This window comes from Chrysochloris asiatica, unplaced genomic scaffold (genome assembly GCF_000296735.1).
Source record: "Chrysochloris asiatica unplaced genomic scaffold, ChrAsi1.0 scaffold00059, whole genome shotgun sequence".
In the NCBI taxonomy this organism is placed as follows: Eukaryota; Metazoa; Chordata; class Mammalia; order Afrosoricida; family Chrysochloridae; genus Chrysochloris; species Chrysochloris asiatica.
The window spans coordinates 12,211,228-12,222,098 of NW_006408577.1; positions in this window are offsets into that span (position 1 = coordinate 12,211,228).

The following is a 10,871-nucleotide window of genomic DNA, read 5'->3' on the forward strand; positions in this document are numbered from 1 at the left end:
TTTATCTTCTCGAGCTGATCTTTGAAATTTTCTGTTCAGCTCTTGGACCTCTTCAATTCTTCCATTTGCTTTAGCTTCTCTACGCTGGAGAGCAAGTTTCAGCGTCTCCTCTGACATCCATTTTGGCTGAATTAAAATATTTGGACATTTGTTTCTCTCCTTTAGATGTTTTTATTTAATTCAATTTATTTTTAAGGCATGAAACTTCGACACAAAATAGGGACCACACTCTCAATCCTGTAGTTTATCAATTTAAGGAGCAAGGATTTGTTTCTTTGTAACTTGTTTAAGTGAAATGCGTTGGTTAGCTTTTCTTTGTTTTAATTTAGATCACATTTCCATTCTTGAATTAATACTTCTGCCACAGGATCATTGTTTTATCATTGAACAGTCATGGAATTAACATAGGATCAACCTAGGCTCAGCATGAGTGTCATTAATGAGGAAAGTATAACTTTGCCAAGAAAATCCAGAGTGTTATTTATTTATTTATTTTGAGTAAGGTGAAGAGGTCAATGGGAAGGGTATCATGTATATGTGTAGAGTAGAATTTGTAATGTGAGGTGGTAGTACCACTGGGTAAGAAAACAGCAATTTATAATGATCTAACATTTGGTATTAAAGCAGAACGTACAATGAGTACAACACATTGATACTGACAATGTTTAGTTTCTAAAGGCAATCCAGTACTGAACCAATCACCATATAAAATACAGGAGAGATTCATATACCTGATTTCCCTTTCTTTAGTTGCAAAATATTATTTGTCTCATTGTAGATAATATTTACATATTCTTTAACTACATTTATACAGAAAGTGTGCCAGATGTATTTGAATAGTGTTTATATACTTGTTTATATAATTTAAATTGAAATCCTATCTGATTATGGTGATATTACAATTAATTCAGAAAAGAAACAAGGATTAGTAAGAATATCCCCTCCCCATCCAACTGTGGGAAATTGGAACACTGAATTATAGCTCACAGAAATTTGCAATTGAAATAGATTACCCACTTCATAGATATTAGCATGAATAAAATTAAATTCCACAGAACTGGGAAAATTAAATTAATGATTTCTTCTGTAGTCTAATTTGTTGAATACTTCCTGGACAATTTTTCATAAAAAATCCACAGTAATTTCTTGTTTTTCTTCATTTGAATAGGCTTTTTTGTAGTTATTTACAAAATGTTTAACAAGATCATTTATTAAATATGCACTCCATTTCAATAAATATTGAAATATTTTACAAATTTTTCAGTTTTTCATAGTAACATAAAATGTTTTAAAAAGTAAGGATGGTTTTTAACATAGATATTACGTGAATATATTCTTCAATTACCTGCTTATCTTCAATGTATTAAAATATTACATAAAGAATAGAAAGGAGCTCTGGTAGCATAGTGGTTACGAATCGGGCTGCGAGCCGCAAGGTCAGCAGTTCGAAACTACCAGCCGCTCTGCGGGAGAAAGATGAGGCGGTCTGCTCCCGTAAAGATTTACAGCCTTGGAAACCCTGTGTAGGGTCGCTATGAGTCGGAACCGACTCCACGGTATATAACGACAATAACAACAAATAAAGGATAGAAATGCCTAAGTTTTGTGTTCTGAGTTGAAGGCAGGAAAGAAAAAAGAGAAGAAAGAAGGAAGAAAATGAGGGAGGAGTAAGGGGAGGAAGGTAGAAGGGGGAGGGAAAGAAAAAAAGAGAGGGAAGAGCTTAAAACAGGAGTATTATTTGGAAATATTTTCTTGTTCTGAAGAACTTGGTTCTGAAACATATATTTGAGGTATTTATAAATAGCCCTACAGTCAGATTTTAAATTAAATAATAGAAACTTCTTTGAAGAGTACACCTATTTAAATCTGTAAAACACATTAGAAAAAAATTGTAATCAGTGGAACAAAATACTATTTAACAATTTCGATGATGATTTAAGTTACTTTAATATTTTTCTATCATTTCATAGCTAATTCCCTAATATAAGGATGAGCAATTTGAATCATTTTTTGGTAAAATATACAGCAATGGCACTATAGAAAACACTAAAATAAACCAATCTAATGACAGAATTGAGTAAATGAATGTCATTCACATACTGAGGAAAGAGCAATAAAGATATAGCATAGAAACATACCATGAACCTGAGTCATAATAGTTTATCAAAACCTCATAAGATCTTATTAAAATATAACACAAATGTGTAAAGCAAATAGGAACCATAGAATAAGTATTTTAACAAATAAGACAATTTTGAAAAGTTTCAGAAAAAGATAACATAAAATTTCAAATTATTTTAAGATTTCAAAGGATGATTGGTCATTGCTGGCATGGGTGGATTAAAATTGCCGTTAGTGGCAGAATATGTCGGTATATCATTTTTAAAACAAATTTTGCTTGGTATGAAAATATTAAAAGGTCAAAGATTATTTTTGGGGCCAGTGATCCCACTTCTAGGATGCCAATAAAGATATAATATGAGATTAGAACAAATATTTTTGTACATGGATATACATTACCATTTTTTTTATAATTTAAAGATTTGAAAAATTTAAACACACCAACAGAGGGCATCAACTAGAGATATCATTGCTGGTGTCAGATGGACATTAGCTAAGAGGAGAGAATAACAGAAAGATGCTTACTTGTTCTTTATTGACCATTCAAAGACTTTTAACTGTGTGGATAATGACAAACTACAGATAATTGTGAAGAATGGGTATTCCAGAGCACTTCATTATACTGATGAGAAATCTGTACATAGCCCAAGAGATAGTTGTTCTAGCAGAACAAGGAGACACTGAATGGTTTTAAATCAGGAAAAATGTGCATCAGGGTTGTATTCTTTAACCATTCTTATTAAATCTCTAGGCTAAACAAATAATCTAAGAAACTGAATTATTTGATGAAGAGTGTGCTATCATGTTTCATTAGTGACCTGGGATATGCAGATGATACAACCGTGCTTGCTGAAAGTGAAGAGGACTTAAAATACTGATGAAGATCAAAGATCATAGCCTTCAGTATGGATTGCACCTCCATGTAAAGAAAACAAAAATCCTCAAAAGGGGACCAATAAATAATATCGTGATAAATGGAGAAAACATCAAAGTTGTCAAAAGCTTCATATTACTTGGATGCACAATCAACACTCATGGAAGCAACAGTTAAAAACCTCAAACAACGTATTGCATTAGATAAATCTGCTGCATATGACCTCTTTAAGATGTTCAAGAGCAAAATATCAATTTGAAGACTAAAGTGGGCCTGACCCAAGACATGGTATTTTCAATAGCCATATTGGCATGTGAATGTTGGGCAATGACTAAGGAAGACCATAGAAGAATTGATAAATTTGAGTTATGATGTTGGATAAGAATATAGAAAGTGCCATAGAGTGCTAGAAGAACAAACAAATCTGCATCGGAAGAAGTTCAGCATGAATACTCCTTCAAAACCAGGATGACCTTACTTCAGAGTTATCAGAAGTGACCAGTCCCTTGAGAAGGACATTATGCTTGAAAGTGAATGAATAATTTGAAAGAGGAAGACACCCAACAGTGACAACAGTGGTGTGCTCAAGTGTAACAAAACTTAGGAGGATGGTGCAGGACCAGACAGTGTTTTGTTCTGTTGTGCATAAGGTTGCTATGAGTCAGAACTGACTCAATGGCATGTAACAATAATAACAGTAAATCCTTTTTTTATGTAGTAGACTTTGTGATTAGTGATGTTTTGACTGAATTGTCTCATTTATTTTTCACAAACTTCACATGATATGTGAAAAACTCATTTGGGAGCCTTGTCTGACTTCCCCTGGCTTCAGAAGAGGGAAAGGGAATCAAACTCAAAATCAGTCCAAGGTCTGATTCCTGTGAAACAGAGGCCAGACATCGTCAACCCCACAACCTTTTGCACCCTATTCTGATACCAACTGTTCTTCCCACAGCACTCTGCTTCACATGTAAGTTCAATAAGCCATTGCAATGATCACACAGAACTCATAACAATACTCATGATTATGGGATTTATTAGGAAAGTGAACAGGGTACAATTCAGGATCAAAAAGGTCAGCAGACAGCAATTCTCCAGTCAGGAACGCCGCCTCTTGTCTGCCATACTGAAGGCAGATCTCACTCTTGTCTTTGGCCTCTCAGCCATGTGGTTCCTTGGCTTCTGCCATACTTGGGCAGGGTTACGAAGTTCTTTTAACCATTCTGTGAATGCCCAAAGGGCACATTCTGCAAGCCAGTCTCCTGCCCATAGGCCCGTAGTTTACTCAGTCCATGAACCTGGAGCCTAAATGTACTGTTTCTTCATGCCACTGCCTCTGTCGTCATCTCTGTCATAGTCTCTGCAGTCATTGTTCTCACACTTCACGCATATTCTTGCTTCTTGATGATCCTGGGATCGTCCATCTCTGCTTCTAAGATGGCTCCTTTTAAAACTAGCTGGCAGGCTAAACCAACCAATCATAGTCTTAGAGTCCAGTATACCTTAATTGCTTGGCCCCACCCAATCACCTGGTGGGAATTAAGACTTTCTATAGAAAACCATATCAAATAAATTCAAGGCACCACGAAATGTAGTGTTTGTTACTTTCCTTACCATTGATCTTATAATAGAGCAAACATTCCTTAGTGGGATTCAACATTCACTTATGCAGCAGCCAGAAGATTCAGGAGAATTGGTCAAAGTTGTGTCTCTAGGAGTTGTTGTTGTTAAGTGCCATTGAGTCGATTCCAATCCATAGCGACCCTGAATAAAGTTTCCAAGGAGCAACTGGTGAGCTTGAACCACTGAACTTGCAGTTCAAATGACTTTGCAGTCTGACGCATTAGCTCACAGCAACACACCCTGATTAAATGGAGTCAATCATTAATTTTGCCCTGCTCTCTACCAAGCATTGGCTTGAATTGAACAAAATCCAGAACTTTTGATCATTGGTTGAGATGGAAATTCTCTCTTCTTTCTTTTGCTTACTATTGTTTTTGCTCTGCCTTTTTCCCACTTTTTTCACTTAACTTCCCATACTTTTTCTTCTACTTCTTTTCTTGTTCTCGCATTCTCTAAATGAGAAAGAAAAACCAAACAAACATTCCTTTTTAGAGGTGTTAGTGGTCTTCTTACAACGTAGACAAATGTCAACTTTAAAATGAAATTGACACCTTAAAAGACAGACCAGAAAGCTAAAAAATAAACAGATTGTTGGATTCCATATAAAAATGTATTTACTGAACTAAATAATTTTTTCTATTTTAATTTCTACAAGACTGTGTGTGTGCTTACATCTAAATGAAGAGGCTACTAAACCTTGATCATAGAAAAATAGTCCGTATTTGTAAATTTTGAATTTAGGAGCCTGTAAGAGATAAGAAATTCAGATACAGGAACTCACTTTTTAAAAAATATATATATAATTTAGTAATTAGATTGAAATATTGTTAAAAGTGTTGCTGTTGTTGTTGTTAAGTGCTGTCAAGTCGGTTCCAACTCATAATGACCCTGTACAGGGTTTCTGAGGAGCATCTGCTGGGTTTGAACACCAACCTTGAGGATAGCAATCAAGTGCTTACTTACAGCACTTTATCAGGACTGTTATATTCTTAGCTGTTTTATTTAAAAAACAATTGGTAAATTATAAAGAAAGTTTAAGATCATGATTATTGGTGATTTTATTTCATTTGATATAAACTGGAGATGCCTCTTAACCTGACTTGTTTGTTTAGCTTGATTTTACTTTGAATATATTTAATTAACATATAAGATTTAATATGTGTCTCAATAATAAATTTACGCATCTAGTCTTATTGCAATGTTAATAATGTTTTTCTTTGACTAATATTATTGGGAAAATGAAGATTTGTGTCAAGAAGTGGTTACCTTCTTCAAATTCATGAGACTAAGTTATAAATCATAGCAAAACAGTATAAAATTGAGTGAATAATTCTGATTCTAAATTGACAAGCTTTACACTCATCTTTATTCTGTCACATTGCACAACATATTTTAAGTTGAAAAGTATTTCTTGTAGTAAGACTGCATTTCAGTAAATATGAAGTAGAAATAAAAGCTATAGAGATGTTTGGTTTAAATTAATCTTTTTAAGGAAGTATTTTCTTTTACATAGTATTTTGTTGTTTTTATCTATGTGTGTCATCAAGGCAATTCAGAATCATATCAAGTCTGTATAGGGTTTTTGATGAAGGGCTGGTAGGCTTGAACCGCTGACTTTTTGGTTAGCAGTCCAATGCCTATTCTACAGTGCCACAACAGGACTGCCAACGTAGTATTTTAGAATGAGATGAATTGAATAGTCTGGTTAACCAAGTTACTCATTTTATCTCACTCATTTCACTTCTTAAAAACAGTATTGCCACAAGTAGGGAAATTACCATTATCCTGAAAATAAACTAATTGTTTCTCCTACCTCCAAACCACCCTGAGCCCTGAAATATATATATATATGTGATCTGGTAAGTTTCTCTAAAAATCATGCCATAGTTTCATGATTAACTTTTTGCAACTTAATAAAAAGCAAAGAGGAAACCAAAACAACCCTTCAGGCTCTCAAGTTCATTTTGAATGGTAAATCACATTTTAATTAAATTAGGTGATGAATGTGAAAGCACATAAAGGTGCCAAAGTGGTGTTTCTTTTATTTTCCCTGGTAAATCTTCCTTAATCTTTAGAGGTGACTAAGCTATGGGTCGGCTCCGACTCGAAGGCACTTAACAACAACAACAACAAGCTTCTGTTTTAGGGTAATGAAAACAATGGGTAGTGGAGAAAGGTGAGTTTGAATGTCATGATGAACATCAGTTAATGTCACTGATTGCAGTCATGAAGAACATTGAAATAGCAAACGTTTTGTGTCTATATTTACCTCAATAAGAAAGAAAGAGAGAGAGAGACAGAGAGAGAGGGAGGAAGGAAGGAAGGAATGAATGAAGGAAGGTAGTTAGTTTTCAGTTTATGCTGGATATTAACACAAGGAAGGGTCAGAGGGAGGGATGGGGCAAATAGAGAAAGAAAGAAAGAATACCAGTCAATAAATAGTCATTCAATCCCTATGTCCAAAGCTTGTGACCCAAACTGCTTTTTAATTTACTTCGCTTTTTCTGATCCACTGGGACCTGGTGCCCAGCAAGGCAGCTTCTTTGCAACCATGAATTTTATGATTAAATTTTCATATGGAAAATGAGAACAATAATCAATTAGAATACATATTTTGAAACTTAGAGTACTTGTAGGGAAACCAAAAAGTTAAACTTCTAGACAACAACTAGTTTGGATTTTTTTAGATTAAACTTGTTTTTGCTCCATGTTGCTGAGAAAATCTCAGTGAGCTTCTTCACTAATAAATGAGTGGAAAATTGTTTTGTTTGTGAGTTGCAGTAGAATTTATATTCTATTTATAATCATGATGGGAGTGCTGGTAGTACTACAGGATAAACATTGGATTGCTAACTACAAGGTCATTAGTTCCAACCCACCAGCCAGTTTGTGGGGGGAAAGATGAGGCTTTCTGATTCCATTAAGATTTACAGTCTTGAAAACCCTGAACAGGGTCACGATGTGTCAGAAATTACTTGATGACACTTAACAACAACAAATCTTTCTGAGTAACCTGGAACCTGAGGTTCTAATATAAACAGTAGCTGAAATATCAAAGTAAGATTTTTGAAATAAATATGTAACAAGTTCTGCTGTGCATAAGGTCGCTATGAGTCGGTACTGACTTGATGGTCCCTAACAACAACAACAAAAATGATTATCTCCACTAAGGTGTTTGTATGAGTGAGATATTTGTTGTCATATTTTAAAACAAAACATCTTTTTGCTGCCTTGTCAAGAAGGGATATTATTTTTTAGATTTTTCTGTTCTTAATTTATGCTAAAGGTGCATTTGGCATGTCCAAATTAAGAAAAAGGATATTTAGCACAGTTGCACCCACCTGGAAGAACTTTTTTGTCTTTTTCGTTGTAATAAAACAAGTAGAAATCTTAAATTACTGATATGTCTGTTCTACTTATTGTGTGACAGTGAACAGAAGGATGATCAACTTAAACATTTCTCCATAGCAGTGGAATGGAATGGAAATGAAAATAAATCAGCATTCTATAAAATTTTATTTCACCCCCTTAATCATCATGGACAGGGTTTGCACTTCATTAGTGAAGAGCCAAGTCTAATTAGCTAAGGTGTAAAGGAAATTGCTAGAGTCAGTTCTGTTACAGATTGAGGAAGAAAGGGACATATTGTCAGCCACCAATACTGTACTTTAATAGTAAAATATTTATCCATTAAAACACTTAATTTTTCATCTAGATGTCTGTAATGCTAGGGTAAGTACTCAACCTCAAGATCAATTTGAACTACAAGATTGGCAGTTCAAACTCACTGGTCACTCCTTAGATATCCCATAAAGAGTTGCTATGAGTCAGAACTGACTTGATGGCAAATAACAACTACCTTCACACACACACAAAAAAATCATTTATTTCCTATTATGTGGTAACTTGTTTGAATACAATTTATAATTAGAATTTTAGGGTATATATTATAACCTTGTAGGAGAGCTGTGCCTCTGTAGGATAAACACTGGACTGCTAATATCAAGGTCTGTGGTTCAAGCCCACCAGCCACTCCGTGGGAAGAAATTGAGATTTTCTAGTCCTTCAAACATTTATACCCTCAGAAATCCTATATTGGATCACTATGTGTTGGAACTGACTCAATGGCACTCAACAACAAGTATAACCTACCTCTATATGAAAATATACATAAATATTGATTAACTCTACTAAGTGTAATTTTATTTTTTCTTACAGTCATTTGTGATTTCATCTGATACACATTGAAAGAAAAAAATAAAAGAACTCTGATGAAATGGATATGATGGAAGCTGTTCAGATTTAAGTATCTGTATTTTCTGTCAACTGTATTTGAGAATACTCAGGTAAGACAAAGAAAGCACTAATTTGTTTATATATTTTCTACCATTTCAAAAAATGTTGAAACTATAATTCTTATTTTATACTGAATATTGACACAATATGATTTTATTGTAGAAAGTGGTAAACTATCTAAAAGTAAAATCACTAATGAGTTAATTTTCTAAAAATGGACTCTGTTTTCATTTTGGTCTGTTCCTTTTATTTATTTTGTTTTGCTGAGTTTTTGTTTATCCTCTAAACATAATGTTGGAATAATATTATACGTATTCTTTGTTGAGTTATTTTATTATTTTTTTGTAACAAATATTAGAGAGTCAACAAATTTATGGAAAAATTCCATTATCTTTTCATTCTTTTTCTCATGAAGGTTTTGATATCTCTTACATATTTTGTTTTAAATTTTGAGAATGTTAATTAGTACTTCATGTCTTCTGTGGCACTGTAAAATTAGCACTGGACTTCAAGGTCAGTTTGAATCACAAGGTCAGAGGTTCAGACTCACTGTTATCTGCTCCTCAAAACCCTATACCGGGCTACTATTAGTTGAAACTGACTTGACTGAATTTAACAATAATAATGGGAGCCCTGGTGTGGCGCTGTGGGTTAATGTGCTGGACTGCAAAGTCTGTTTGCACTAAAAGATCAGTGGTTCAAGCTCACCAGCTGCTCCTCAGAAACCTTATGCAGGATCTCTATGAGAGGGAATTGAATCGATGGCACTTAACAATAACAAAAATAACAACATTGTATATATTGATATTTGATAGATTATTCTAAAATTTTCTATGCTTCACATTTAAGTTGAGTGTAATTATTAGGAGCAGCGTTGGTGGCATTTGATTATTAAAAAACCAAAAGGGAAGAAAGAACACGCTCAGCATTTCTCAAGCTGAAAGAATTCAAGAAAAAAATTAAGCTTCGACTTGAAATATTGAAGGACACCATGGACAAAATATCGAATGATGTAGGACACATAAACAGAAGATGAAAGGAATAGACAGATTCATTGTACCAAAATGAAGTGATCCATACTCAAGCATTTTAAGAAAGTAGAATATGATCAAGAATTTTTGGTACTGAAGAAACAATTACAAGCTGTACTGAATGCACTGGTGAAAAACAAGGCTCCAGGACTTGACAGAATACAAACTGAAATCTTCCTACAAACTTATGAAACACTATAGGCACTCATTCATCTATGTCAACTGATTAGAAAAGGTCATGATTCATGTTGATTCCAAGGAGAGATGACCCAGTGGAATGCAGAAATCATTTAATGATATTACTATCACATGCCAGTAAAATCCTGCTGAAGATAATTCAAAAATGGCTGCAACAGTACATCAACAAGGAACTGTCAGAAACTCAAGCCAGATTCAGAAAAGACATGGAACTACGGATATCATTTGCTGATATCAGATGGACCTTGTCTGAAATTAGAGAATACCAGAACATGTTTGCTGATGCCTTATTGACTATACAAAGCTTTCAACTGTGTGTATCATGACAAGCTATGGATAACAGTGCAAAAATGTGTATTCCAGGACACTTGAATATGTTCTTGACAAACCTGAACATAGTTCAAGAGGCAGGCAGTCATTCCAGAAAAGCAAGGGGATACTGAATGGTTTAAAACCAAATTCTGTGTGTGTTAGGGCTGTCTTATTTCACTGTACTTATTCAATCTGTATACTGAGCAAATAATCCAAAAATATGGATTATATGAGGAAGGCTCATTAACAACCTGTGATGTGCAGGTGGTACAACCTTCCTTGCTTAAAGCAAAGGCGACTTTAAATACTTACTGATGAAGATTTAAAGACCACAACCTCCATTGAATTGCACTTTAACATAAAGAAAACAAAAATGCTCACAACTTGACTAGTAAATAGCATCATGATAAATGGAG